Genomic DNA, 14,616 nt, shown 5'->3' with positions numbered 1-14,616 from the left:
AGAGGGCGGATGTCTTTGCAAAGGAGGCAACAATGAGTAATGATATTGAAACTGTCGATGTACAAGCCTCCAGGAGAAGATGCATCAACATTATGAAGTGTCACATTGTAGATAAATGGCGGACTCAATGGGAAAACTCTGCTAAAAATAATATGTTCATGAAGATTTTTGTTCCTAAGGAAAATATGAATATTAACAATGACATTAACTTGAATCAGTTAATTACAGGTCATGGGAAATTTCCCTTTTATCTCAAAAGATTCCATGTTCAAGATAATGATTTATGTAAAGTAGTACAAAAGTAGAAGACAATGTCCACTTTACTACAGAATGTAAGTTAACCAGATGCATTGATGGAGCGAACATAGATTTTATGAAAAATGGTTTACTTAGGGCAAGAGGAATAGCGCATAAAATTATGAAGATTATTAACAACAATAAAGAAGCCATTGGCATTGTGTGATTTAAGTATTTGTATAATTGTGTGGTGATTTTTGTACTGGCGTAGCCCGCATATGGTCATAGGGCAATCTTTGTTTTGCAAGGTGGACCGGGCTGCGCCCTAACAAAACAAAACAAAACTTTCTCCGGGTTAATATAGTTTTCCCCGAAACACCGTGAAATCTCTATCTAATCTTTTATCTCTCGAAATAACTGGAAGCATATATGGTAAAAGTTGCCTACAAGGGCAGTATACGGTTACAGTTATATATAGATATCAATTATAGTACCAATAACAGTCCAAAATGTTGCCACATTTTATAAAAAAACCTAATGTGGATATCACATAACTTCCTTGTACAGCCTATTGATACACATTTTTTACACATTTTTTGCTACACTTCATTTAAACCTGAATTATTCTAACTTGAATAACTCTAATAAGAATTATTATAACTTGAATAACGGATCTCTCAAAGGCAGTTGAAAATGACATAAAAAATTATAAATTTTAGGCGATTTTTCGCCACATTTATGTACAAAATCAGCCACCAAAACCATCGCCAACTTGGCGATATCTCGCCAATCTAGCAAGGTAGCCATTGACCTCAATGTTAAATGGACTTGCCCCTATAATCTTATTTTTCCAGCAAAGCTTTTTTTTTCTTGAAGCCGTGTATGTTACATTGTACAAAATTCTTAAAAATATTAATATTTTAAAATATACATTCAGAAATGAGATTATGTGCTGCTACGTTTGTCATTTTAACACAGTATTTCTTCTCATGATAATTATTATTTATGAAAACTTAAGACATCAGGTATTACCAAGTGTGTTTTAAATTCATTTAATGAAATTATAGGTGAAAACAAACATAAGTTTTAAATAAACTAAAATTAATTTTAACCTCATTTTCTTGCAGCTGAATTCAAATTCTCCATTTTGTGAGATAAGCAGGAAATCTCATTGATTCATTTCAAAATTATGCTATATGCAATAGAACGTTGCTGTTCGAAGATATCACTAATTTGCTGTTTATTCGACAGAAAATTTCTATTTTCATAACAAGTTGCTTCACATCTGACGTAAATCTTCAATCTAATTTACAACTTAATAAAAGCAGAGATTCATCAGAAATTATTATGCCCTCCAACTGGGGTTTAAATTCATTAGCAAACAATCTAATTCAAAGCAACCTTGAGAATACCATCAGAATACCATCAGCGCAATTATTCATCAAAAATTCTGATCAAGGATAAATTTAGCAATATAGAATTAGCATGCTTATTTTCATTTTCATGCATTTTCAGGTAGAGAGATCATACTGATTTAATATAAATTCAAAATTCCTCACATCAAAGATAAAAATGCATCACATCAAAAGATAAAATATTGAAAGCATACTTTCTTTCAGAAAAACTCTTTTTTTTTTTTTTTTTTTTTTTTTTTTTTACATTTCCATTAGGAATCAGTAAATATCCAAGAATATCCTCTCTATTACCAGTCATATTGAGAATACTAATTTACAAATAAGCTGCTTTAAATAGAAAAAATAAAGGAAATTTCCGAATTTCTCAAAAATGTCGCATCTTGCCATATTTTAAAGTGTTTTAAGAGCTTAGATATAATTTTCAATTTAAAAAAGAAGAAAAAATAATTCAATTTAAATTACTTTGACAGTTGTCAAAAGATAAAAGAGTTGCTCATTAATGAACGGTGTCTGATGACAGACGCTAAACAACCGTGCCGTTTTAACCTTTAATAAATAATTTTTAAAAAATATTCAGAGAAGATTATAACACGAAAGTGAATACTAGAAGCTTTCAAGGCGAAATTAATTATGTACGCAATATTTCAGTTTCTTTTTCATTGATTTAAAATGTTCGCCAGTTTGAAGTACCTACTTAGCGCAGTTTAATGAGATAATTATAAAAATAATCTAGTATAAAAGATTTGTTCATTTAGCTAATTATATGCGAAACGTCAGGTAAATGGATTTGAAATTTATCTTGGCTTTTGGTGATTACAATGGTGATTTTAAAAGCTTTCAAAACATGTGTTTTTGATATGAAGGTCTGCCACCCACGAAAGGGGTGTATAAAATTTATTGAGAATCATAAAGCCATTCAAAAAGTTTCTTACCATGTATTATTTGAAGTGCAACATTTTGTGCGCTTTCTAGTGGTATACTGCCCAAACAAAAGTGAGACAGTTCTATATCTCCCGTTCTAGTGGGCCCATTGACGACATTCAACTTTCGTTTTTCATGTCTCGAAAACGCGACTTAGGATATATATTAGATTTATATACAGCATTGTTCTAATATAGGTATTTTGACACAAAATCGGACTTTGTCTGAAATGATATGCCAATTTGTTTCTATATTTCGATTCTACGACTCAAATTATGCCAAACAGTAAAGTTTTGTAAAAATCCCACGAGTAGTTTTTAAAAACTTAGCTCTCAAAATCTTAGCTCATCAATCTTAATTAAGTTTGGTATATATTTATTAATATCTCTCTTTTTATTAAATTTATTTGATTCTTCCTTTTACATTTCAAAATTCAGATTTATTCCAAATACAATTCGACTATTTTTTATGATTCATTTTTTAAATTCATATTTTTAAATAATTTATACAAGTTTATCAAAAAGAACTTGGAATTATAACCTATAAAAGTCTTGCCGTCATCTTAAAGTAGATGTATTTCTAAGTATACCTGCAAAAAATTAGACTTTTTTATTCAAAATTTCCCAAGATACACGTGAATTTACGTTTTGGTGCGTTTTGAAATTTGGCGTATTTATTATAAGCGATAATAACGAAAATGTGGTTTACGCACTTTGTTAAAATTAATTGAAAGTATGAACGATGACTTTTTTTCCGCTCGTGGACAATGAAGAGGAAAGTAGGTTGCTATAAATTAAGAAGTTCGCCAAGTGAATTACTGTTAACGCAAACTGAAAAAAAATCGCCTATGATAAATTTTTCAATTTCTCCGAAAATTTCTCACCGAAAATTGCAAAATTTAATATCCAGGCATTGAGTCTCAGAATCGAAATATGGAAAACAATTCGTATGTTAGTTCAGAAAAAGTCCGATTTTGTGTCAAAATACCTATGTTAGATCAAAGGTGTATATATATATATAAGTAATAATAAAATTCCATAGTCAAGAACACACTTAAAATTCCTACTGTATGTTCTTTTCATTTTTAATGGCGACGTTCTCTTATTTGAAAGTACGTGGAATTAAATCCACAGCCCCGTAGTCAAGTTGTTTTTCCCGCCTTTTCTACACGTACAGTTATAGAATGTTTTGGAAATAGTTAAAGCGAACTGGATTGGCTGACGAGGCTGACGTCAATTCTTGGAAGCTCCGCCTTTCAAGAGGCTATAAAAGGACTCGCAAAAGAATATCGGGGCTTTTTCTTAAATGTAACTGTGCAATAAACTTCATACAAAATGTTATTAGTAATTCATTTTTATTTACTCCGGAAATAGGATTTTGTAACTGCTATTTCTCCAGATATAGTAAATGGATCCTTTTTTTAAAACTTATCGTCTGATAATTTAAGCTACGACTAAAGCTGGTACATCCCACACACACACACACACACACACACACATATATATATATAGTATATATATATGTCTAATATATATAAGTTGCACTTTTCAAACATGGAAAACGAGTATTGAGTGAGATTGTATTGAGTGAGAAAAAGTGAAATGTACCTCGTGTTTAAAAATATATCAGGTACGTACGTAACATACAAATACTGTTCTAAAGGTATTTATTTTGTGCATTCTTGAATGTAATTCCTTATAGACTTTTGTTTAACATTTCTAAACAAATTCCTCCAACTTGAAAGTATTTTGCTGTTTTAATGATACAGCTCAAGCAATAACGCTTTTAGATACTTTTCTCTGTTTAATTTGAAACACGAACACATGAAATTAATGAATGCTTTTACTTGCAGAATAATTTAGAAATTTATTTGCAATGAATGATTAAATATGTTTTCACAAGCAATTAATGATTTATATTCAACCAAATGAATATCAATGAATAAATATAGACTTTTATTTAGCTCAGTATTAGCAAAACGTGCTTAAATTACCGAACCTCTCATGAGTTTTAATGATAAATATTAGCTGAAACGTAAAACGTCAAATTAAAACGCTTCTCATTGATTCTCTCGCATTTGATATATTAAATCCCCATATATTTGGTTTGATTCTAGAAGGAAACTCTCTTACCAGAGCAAATATCGAAATACTAAGATTAGTTTAAATTGAATTTTGTACTTCGTCTTAAATCTTGGAGCAGATTAATTTAGTCTAGAATATTAGACTATTTTTCATTCAGTTAGATTGCATTAAAGTGATACCAAATTAAACTTATACGTAATTTTAGAAGTACTACTTTATTTTTGAAAAGTGTTATCATCGCCTTTTTGAAATGACATTCAATGAATGCTTTCTACATTTCCAATTTAAAATTTTGTTTTAAATTTCATAAGTGTTTGTAATTACATTTAAAATTGAAATAAGCCGCCAGGTCGTAGCTGCAACAATTTTACTCAAAATATTCAATTTAGAAACAGCTTTTTTATTAATACCATTGTGATGAACTAGGAAATTGTGATGAACTAGGAATTCGGTTATTATCTGAAACATTCGTAAGTTCTCAGGCACAAAAAAGTGTCAGCCACAAAATAAATTGGATCTTTGCTGTAGAGAGATAAGGTTATTCCGAAGAAGGAGTCGTGAAAAAAAAAAAAAAAAAAAAAGCCATGCCTCGCCGGGAATCGAACCACGGACCTCTCGAATACGCACTGGGTGACCATAGTACCATAGTGACACTCTGATTCTACGCTAAGTTCCGTTAAAAGCGTTACATTTCATTCTTTTTATAACTCGAAATGAACAAAATTTTTATTATCTGAAGAACTTCAATCGTTGTCAGATGTTCTATACAAATAACATAATAAATCTGAAACGATGTGTAAAAGAAATAAAACAAATAAAAAAGAAACAGTTTTTCACAGGCAATTCAGTATTTCTCATTCAATTAAATCATTCTCACTTCGCGACAAGGCAAAAATACATAAAAAAACTCAAAATATCTATATTAAAAATTACGAAATAAGTTTAAAACACTTATTTCCTCGAATAAATTCCAGAATGAAGTAAGCTTGATTTAATTCACGATAATAAAAGAAGCCGTTATCATTGTTGTTGCAAAGCTTAGTTTCTCTAGACTGGCAACAAATTCACTTTGCTAAGTTTCAAATGTAAACAAACATGGCCGCCATGGTAAAAATAATTAGGCTTAGCCGCAAATAAACAACTTTTTGATAATTCTACAAATCTTGTATAAAGATTTACTAAAGCCACAAAAACATTTATTGAAAGACAAAAACAACATAATTCAATCATTTTTAAAGCAAAAAATGCAAAATCTACAAACATATAAGAATAAAAAAACTGAGATCACTGAGCCGAGCAACAGAGTGGTATATGTATATTTAATATACTTTTGGTGCGACCGATTGCAACCAAAATGGGAGATGCACATGTATATGAAAATCTTCAACGTTATGAGGCTGCTGATTTTTGAGTTATGCGAGATACATACATACATACATATACTTACGCACAGATGCCACGAAAAATTCTCTTTAGAATTCATTTTTAATCTTTTTTTCTCTCCAATGGCGGGCACTTTTCTATGCCGGCATCGGCCACTCCTAAGGCCAGATGTGGTGGTCTCTTTATTATGGAGGCACCTAATTAGGTGGGCCACCTTTACCTTCTATGAAGGGATAGACAAATTTACATCCATGCCTTCTCCGGGGTTCCAACTCGGCCCTTCGGTATCGCAGTCAGGCTTCCCTAACCACTGTACCGTCTAGGCGGCTTCATTTTAAATCAGCTTTATATTTTTTTTTGGGGGGGGAGATTCCTTTATTCTGTCCTTACGTACAGTTTTCGCTCATAAAATCGTTAAAATTGCATTCGATAGCGGTCAAAATGGATATTGTCGTTGAAATATACCCAAAAGTTTTCGTAATTACAATACTTCCTTTTTACTTCGTACAAGGAAGTAAAAAAATCAGGTTAATATATAACATTGACCGTTTTACAGCATTTGAAAATGAATTTATCTGATTTACTTTAAATTCTATTCATGAAACTTTTATGAGACTTAAAAGTTTTAACAGTAGCACGAAAAATACTTTACATTCATCTTTAAATCTGTTTTATAATTTTATTGTATAATCTGTCTATTTTATAATCTTGTTTGCAAAACGTATACGACTCTTCATTTTCAGAAAGTTATTACAATTTGCAGTATTGTTTAACTACGTATTATAATTAATTTAAAAGTCTTTTATTGTAATACATTTTCTTACAATATCTAAACTGCAAATGGTGTAGTAAAATTTGTTTGTATTTAAGAAAAACAAGTTTAATGTACCGAATTTCCTTCTCTTGCAAGTATATTTTGAAAGAGAAAATTTTGCATTCCATAAAGTACACGTAATGGAATTCTAGAATTCAAGACAGATAGTTTTAAATGTATACCAGAATTACGATATGTTATATGTAATTCAAAGGTAAAATACAAAATACGGCTATTTTCAAGATGCTTTACAGAGATATCGCAACCAGCATTCAGACGATTCTAATTGCGAAATTCTTGCTTGTAAGCGAAATATATGAAGAGAATTGATATCGTAGAAATAAGAGCGGGTAATGGAAATAAAGACTGCTAAAGACTTCTGCCATTTTTTTTTCGTATAGTAGTATTGGAAACCTTACTTGATGAGAGAATAGCAGGTTACTTTATATACTGAGCATGCGCACATAGGCAAAATTGAGAAATATTGTTTCTGTCATACAATAACGTTCTCAGTCCCATACTTTATGAAATCAGAAGAGAATAATTATTGTAAATTAATTAGAATTTCTTGTAAGGCGATATTCAGTTCTGAAAATAAATATCTGGATGATTCCGAGTTAATTTGGTTTGGTATTCTTGACACAGATATTTTTACCTCCTTCCACAAGGTAAAGGAAGCGTTGTAATCGCGAAAAATTTCGGGTATTATATTCGAACGAAAATATCCATTTCAGTCGCCCTCGAAACCATTTAAACTATGTTTTTGCGTGACATCTGTACGTAGGGATAGAAGAAAGGATTTGTTGTTGTTCCAAAATGATTGTAAATTGGATTTACTATGGATTCAGAAGCGATTTCTTTCCTTGACATCTGTACGTAAGTATCTAAGTGTCTCACATAACTCAAAAATGTGAAATTTTGTATATGGGACGGCTGTAACATGTAGTTGTGCACATCCATTTTTTGTTGCAATTGGCTGCGCCAAACATACATATCTATCTATTTATTACCACTCTGTTACTTGGCTCGTTGAGCGTAGTTTTTTTTATTCGTCTATAATGGTAAATTGTTCATTTTTTGCTTTAAAAATAATTGAATTATGTGGTTTTTATGCTCCGCTTAAAGTTTTTACACCTGCATGCAACAGTTGTAGAATTATCAACAATTTAAAAGTTTAAGTGGAAAGTTAAGTATAACGAACTGCCATTTCCTTAGATCTGAAATTCAGTATAATTGTGAATTAAGTCACTTTCTGCATCTTCAATGTCTTTTTGCCGAGTGGGATCAAAGTTAATTTTCAGTTTTATACGCCGAAAATTTTGTCTTCTTGCCGAATTGTTTGTCGTTGCGTAGAAACTCTAATTTTTATTGTAAAAAAAATTAACTCTTTTAACTATATATATATATATACATATTTGTATTTTACAATTTTTAATGAAAGAGTTTTAGTTTTGAGTTTTTATGTATTTTTGCTTTGCCGCGAATTGAGAAGTAAGTTAGTTGAACGAGAAATATATCTCTAATGAAATAAGTTTAAATCAAATGCAGGAAAAATTTATAGATGTAGATGATTTTTATAGATTTATAGATGATATTCACCAATAAAAATTTATTCTATCGCATATAGTTTAATATGCCATAGAATCAGGAAAGTCGTGTGGTGTCCAAGGATTTTTTTTCTCTAACAATGTTAAATTATGGATCCCGAATATGGCAAATAACACGCTTAACTCTCAAAGCGATGAGGCTGAAAACTTATTCTATTAAAAGCAAACGAAGTTCTTTTAATGAAGCAATATTTTTTTCTAATTTTCAAAGTAAATCATACGTCATCATCAGTTCACTCCTTGGCTTCACAAAATAATGAGTTGCCAGTTTACGAGTTTTGGCTTTTTTTTTTTTTTTTTTTTGTGTGTGTGTGTGTGTTCATTGATTTCGTATTAGGGTGTCTTTTTGACTTCTGGAAATTGAACTTCCAAAACACTGAATATTTTGGTTAAATTAGTTTTTATTTCCAACGAAGTCCAGTTCCATAGTTTTGGTTGATAAATTACTTCAGTTCATTAGTTAAATGAAAAATACTGTTTTTATTTAGGGACAATTCAAACATTACCATATCTACGCTTTAAAAGAAGCCGTCTATATTTCTAGATGAAATATCGAATAAAATATTGACTGTTTTTTAGTTATTGCATAAAATTTCATGAATTTACAAAGAATAATTTATGCTTAATTATTAAAGAATAATTAATTGAAAAGAATAATTTATGCTGATAATTGTTTTTAAATTATCAGCAATTCTTCAACAGTAGCGTAGTTAATTTACAGAAAAAAATAAAGCGTAGTTAATTTACAGAAAAGTCATTACAGTCAAAAAGCGTAGTTAATTTAGAGAAAAACCTCTAACACAAATTTTGTATTCGATGTTTCTAATAAACTAAGCGTGAAGCATAATTGAGAAACAAACATGCAAATTTATTTAACATAATTTTAGCGTCGTTTACTTCTGATGTTCGACAACGTTTCTTAATTTATGTCTGTGCTTGTAGAAATCATTACTTGTAGAATTGCACTTAAATTAACTCCAAAATAATATGAAAACCGATTTTGCAAAAAGATAAATATCGTTAAAAACTGTACACAAAAGATTAGAAAACGTTCTTCCTTTTAATAAGAAAACGAATAAGTCCTATAAAAACGATTAAATAATATATAGTATATACACACATATATATATATATGTAATGTTTTCAGTTATTCCAACACATCGTGGGCGAATGGTGAGGCTATTCCGTTACACGCTCTGGCAGATGGTTGACTAAGCTGGGTGGATTGAAGCACGGAGAAAAATAACGACTCAGGACTTTTCACTTTTAACAGCAAGCATATCTTTATTTTAATTCAGAGCAGATTACTTTTTCCAGATGAAGTTAATCAAAGAACTTATTCAGTAATTGAACTATGGATATGACTGACTTTAAACTTTAATACGTCATAACGTTCTAACAAAGAAAGAGGAGCATAGCGGAAGCGTTAGCAGAACGAAGGCGAGAAGGCATCTGTGTAGGAGAACTTATGACGCAGCATTTATATGAAAGGTTATGTAACAGAGTAGCTTCTAGAAAAATGTAGAAAAACTTATGACGCAGCATTTATATGAGGAGGTTATGTAATAGGTGCGAATGTTCTAGAAGGTACTGGTTTAAGGGAAGATGCTGAATTGCAGAAAATTAATTAAAGGTTGCTGGTTCGCAAAGAGCAAAGACATCGTATTTTTTTTTTTTTATTTTACATCTTCCCCCCCCCCCGTCAAAAAGAGAGGCCGGGGTGAGAAAAGCATTAGTACAGGAGTAAAGCAAAAGTATGCTAAAAGACATGAAAACATCCTGGACCTAGCGTACGAGCTTTAACTATGGCCTATCATAGTTCAAGACTTTCTCATATAAAATTTTGACTTTATAACATATGAAATTTTGAACATTAAAACTATGAGTTGTAAATAAATATACAATATGTAACTAATTTTAAAACTATAACATAATAAATATGGAATATTGATAAATAAATAAGTTATAATTACAAAAGTCCTCAATTTTGTTAAAAATTTTGTTAAAAATCCATTTTGTTTTTGAAAGTTCTTTTCATAAAAAGAGTTCGAATAGAATGAAAATATCTGGTAAAATCTCGAAATGCCAGATAGTCCACAAATATGATGCATGTTGATATTTCACAAATATGATGCATTTTTTTCCCGCTGAATATATTTTCATAATAACAAACTTTAATTAGAAAATATTTAAAATTTTTCTTCTTTCAGATAAAACTTAGAAAAGAAATAGATTATACAAGTTATGAATAATATATTATGTGCATTTTTTCCTCTCAGCGTAGGCAATTAAAGGTTGACATATTTTACACTTCAATACAAAATATTATAATTATTCAAAAAACAATTCAATAGAAATAATACAATTATACACTAGAACATGAACACTTTTACTTTAAAACTATGGAATGTCCTCGCCAAAAGATCAGCGTGATTACTTGCTGATGGTTGGGGGGTGCTAGGTACAAATATCGAAAAACCTCCGTTGCCTAACACAAGGTAACTGGTTTTTGGCATTGTACATTACCTCAAAGTGGTTTTATAAAAATAAAAGATCATATAAAATCAAAATTATAAGACAGGTAATTTGTATAATCAAGTTAAAGTCTTTTTTATAATTTTTTAAATTAGAAACAAATATTATCCTACAAGAAGAAGAAAATTTTTGCTACAAAATAATTCAAATTATGTGAAAAATATAAAAGGTCAAGATCGGGAAAATAATTTGTCATAGTCGGGAAAATAACTTGTCATAGTTAGGGTTTAAGTCTAAATCAGGTATTAAAAGTCATAATCAGGAAAATGTTTAAAAGAGAATTTTGAAAAAAATAATTTTAATTTTGAACAGAGATAGGAATTCTACTATTTCTGACAGTTAACTTAAACTCACTTGCTGGATTAAAAGGTCTTAATCTAGTTGAATGAAAAATTTCTGATTTCTTTTTAGTTAAAGGATTAGGTTTATCTATTTCATAAGTAACTTCAGAATATTGTTTTAAAATTTTATAAGGTCCTGAGAATGGAGGAGATAATTTACGTGTATTAGGGTATTGAAATTCTTCATACATTACTAAGTCACCAATTTTAAAATTACTAGGTTTAAAATGAATATCATATCTTTCTTTATTTACATTATGATAATCATCAGATCTCTTTTGAGCTATTTTTCTGGCTTCTTCTATTGACGGATACAATTCTTGATTTTGAATTAAGGAATCATAAGATAATTTTCCATACATTAAATATGATGGAGGGAATTTTGTTACAGAATGAGGGGTATTATTATACTCTTCAGTTACTTGGGGTAATAATTTTGTCCATGCTATATTACCTTGATAAGAATTTAGTTTACATTTTAATCTAGTTATAATAGTTTGATTAACACGTTCAATTTTACCATTAGTTTGGGGTCTATTTGCAGTAGTTAGTAATTGTTTTACATTATGATTGCTTAAAAAGTGCTTAAATTTTGAAGATGTAAAAGCAGCGTTCCTATCACTTAAAATCTTTTTAGGGACCTGAATTTGGAAAATTTGTTTTAAGCAATTTATATAAGTATCTGTAGTTACACCTTTAGAAACAAAAGTCGAGATATATTTAGTTGCATGATCAATAATTATGTGAATATACTTTTTAGTAGAATTATAATAATTTAAACCACCTACAGTATCAATAGATAATATTTCAAAAGGTTCACTAACTGATGGTAAATTTTGCATTAAACCAAATTTCTTTTGTTTACTTTTCTTATTAAACTGACATACTTCACAATGTTTACAATAATTTCTAACATCTTGAACAATTCCTGGCCAATAATATTGTGGAGATAACAAATTTAGCATGGATGATACACCAATATGACCAAATTGTATATGGGCCTTTTCAAGTAATTTCGTACGTAGAGACATGGGTACCACAATTTTGTACAATCCCTGTTTTTTAATAGTTAAGACATCATTCATTTTCCTATACTTAGTATTACAAACATTATCTAAATTTTGATATTATTTTATTTCTTCTAATGATAATAAATTAACTTGCAATCTTAAATGTTGACACATAGGATTTCTAGAGAGCATGTCAGCTTCACATTAGTAGATCCTTTTTTATATTTTATATCAAAATCATACAAAAATAATTTTAAAGACCACCTAAATAGACGACCTGTAGGGTGTTTTATATTTTTAAGCCAAACTAAAGCAGCATGATCAGTATGTACAGTAAAATGGTTACCATGTAAATAATAATAAAATTTATCAATTGCATCAATAATAGATAAACATTCCAGATCAGTAATAGCATAATTTTGTTTATAAGATCTTAATTTTCTAGAATGAAAAGCAATTGGATGTAAACTACCATCAGGATGTTCTTGTTTTAAAACAGCATCAACAGCTTCTTTGGACGCATCAAAAAATACATGACAGGGATATTTAGGATTAAACAAAGTTAAAATAGGTCCTGAAATCAATGCATCTTTTAAAATTTGAAAAGCTTTTTGACATTCATCAGTCCAATTATAAGGAGTATCTTTCTTAAGTAAATTAGTTAATGGAGCTCTAATTTTAGCATAATTTTGAATAAATTTATGATAAACATTAATACTTCTTAAAAATATTTGTAATTCTTTGATACTTTTAGGGGGTTGCAATTTCTTAATAACCTCTATATTTGCATTACCTGCTTGAATTTCATATCCTAGAAAATTAATTTTTTCTTTAGCAAAATTACATTTAGATTGTTTTAATTTTATATTCTCTTTCTCACATATATCAAATATTATTTTAAGGTGATTTAAATGTTCACCAAAATTTGGAGAGAATACTATAATATCATCAAAATAATTTAAAGCAAATTGAATCTGATATTTGTTTAAAATTTGTCTAAGAGCTAGTTGGAAAACAGCTGGGGAATTTTTCCAACCAAAAGGTAATCTAGTAAACTCATACAGTCCAAAATTTGAAGTGAATGCCAATTTTTCAGTATCCTTTTCATTTAATTTTATATGCCAATGGCCTGATGCCAAATCCAATGTAGAAAAGATTTTTGCATTTGTTAATTGATCTAATACAGCATCAATTCTACGAATAGGTTCAGAATCAGTTTTAGTAATTTGGTTAAGCTTCCTGAAATCAATACACAATCTGCTTTTGGACTGCTCGTCTCGCTTATAAGCTAAAGTTACAGGAGCAGCATAAGGACTATAAGAAGGTTAATAATTTCAGCTTTTAACAATTCATCTATTTGTTTTTTAATTTCACTATTATCTTTAGGAGATGCTCTATATGGTTTATAGGCTATTGGTAATTCAGAAGTTAATATAACTCTGGGAGGTTCAACCCTTATACAACCAACATCATATTTACTTTTTGCAAATATATGATTATAATCATTCAACAATTTCTGTAATTTACTATCAGAATTTTTACTATTTTCACAATAATTACCACGATTTTTAGTACTAAGATCATTTTTACATACAAAATTTTCGCTATTATCAAAATATTTACTAGATTGTTCAGCACTGATATCATTTTTACATGCATAATTATTTTGGAAAAACTTTTCTACTTTAACATTTTTACTTACCTGTTTTCCAAGCAGATAAACTTCATAATTATGAAAATTCAATTGTAATTTAAATAATGAAACACATGGTGATGAAAGCAATAAATAATTCAAATTTGAATTTACTACATAAAATATCACATTATTTTCTATTTTACCTACTTTACACTTTACTTTTATTTTTTTCTCTATATGAACTTGACTAGATATTGAAAATATTTTATCATGGGGTTTCACTGAAATTTCTCTAAATTTATCACCAATTTTGTTAAAAATTTTTAACAGTAAAACGTTAATTTGCGATCCCGTATCAATAATACTGGGAATTTTTTCCTGTCCAATTTGGACATTCACTTTAAAGTAATATCATGTTTTAACTTCTCTTTTAGGAACTGTGTTATAATTAATAGCAGGTAATTGTGGATATCGAATTGGCCGATACGCATACTGTAGAGGTCGGTATTGCACTTGTTGATAATTAAAAGGTCTCACACTCCGAAAACTTAGGGAGATACGATAAGGAGTGGCTTGCACTGGTCTGGGATAATAGCAACTCGGAACAGTTTGCTTTGGAAAAACAAATTGGTA

The 14,616-nt window shown here is 29.5% G+C and overlaps 1 protein-coding gene across 1 annotated transcript in view; it reads right to left on the bottom strand.

Annotated features, from left to right (window-relative positions):
* Positions 1-14,616, bottom strand: part of LOC118184628 (uncharacterized) — an 888,058-nt gene that overhangs the window by 357,755 nt on the left and 515,687 nt on the right. The window lies entirely within an intron of this gene.

This window comes from Stegodyphus dumicola, chromosome 9 (genome assembly GCF_044657685.1).
Source record: "Stegodyphus dumicola isolate Sdum_Otavi_A_Nest chromosome 9, ASM4465768v1".
Lineage (NCBI taxonomy): Eukaryota > Metazoa > Arthropoda > Arachnida > Araneae > Eresidae > Stegodyphus > Stegodyphus dumicola.
This window is presented reverse-complemented; position numbering and strand designations above follow the sequence as displayed.